Source organism: Wasmannia auropunctata, unplaced genomic scaffold (genome assembly GCF_000956235.1).
Source record: "Wasmannia auropunctata unplaced genomic scaffold, wasmannia.A_1.0 LD336116.1, whole genome shotgun sequence".
In the NCBI taxonomy this organism is placed as follows: Eukaryota; Metazoa; Arthropoda; class Insecta; order Hymenoptera; family Formicidae; genus Wasmannia; species Wasmannia auropunctata.
Window position 1 is genome coordinate 4,350,288 of NW_012026774.1, and position 708 is coordinate 4,350,995.

The following is a 708-nucleotide window of genomic DNA, read 5'->3' on the forward strand; positions in this document are numbered from 1 at the left end:
CTGATTCAATAAAATTGATTGTAATCCGTCTAAATCCGATTCCGCTAGAAAGACAACATTAATCTAAATTTTTAATTCGAAATTTAGCGATGGCGCATATGTAATTTCTGTTGTTGTGAATCGATTTGGCTCGGGCTCTTGCTGAGCGACACAACAGCGAGAAAGTATATAATGATCCAATAATATGAATTCACACAATCCGTATACTTATTAAGTCAGTTTATTCTGAACGACGTGTTTAACAAAATTATTATACGCAGCGGCAGCGAGACAAACAAAACCTTTTTCTCTTAGAAAGTCAAAAACAGGAAGTGAGTTAGTAAGAATGTACGTGCGTTCTCAAAAACCATAGAATTATTACAAATTTGAAAACGCGGTCTTTGGCATTGGTGCCAACCTATTTCTGTAACTTGTCACGTGCTCCCGTAAGACGGATAGTTCGCGCGAGCACGGATCAAAACGAAAGGAAGGAAGTCGCGAACGGCTTCCAGGAGGAGAGGTGATGGTCCTCTTGCGTTGGTTCCTCCGGCGATCGACACGGGATAGCGACGCGAGAGTTGGGCGCCAGACGTGCCCTACGGCCACGTCGTTCGCGAGACTCCACGCTAACGCGAAAACGTGAAAACGAAGTTTAGACTCGTCGATATCCAAGTTCCCGAAACGAAGGCTTCTCCCGAAGTCGACCGCGCGAGGGTCGGCCGGCTCGAC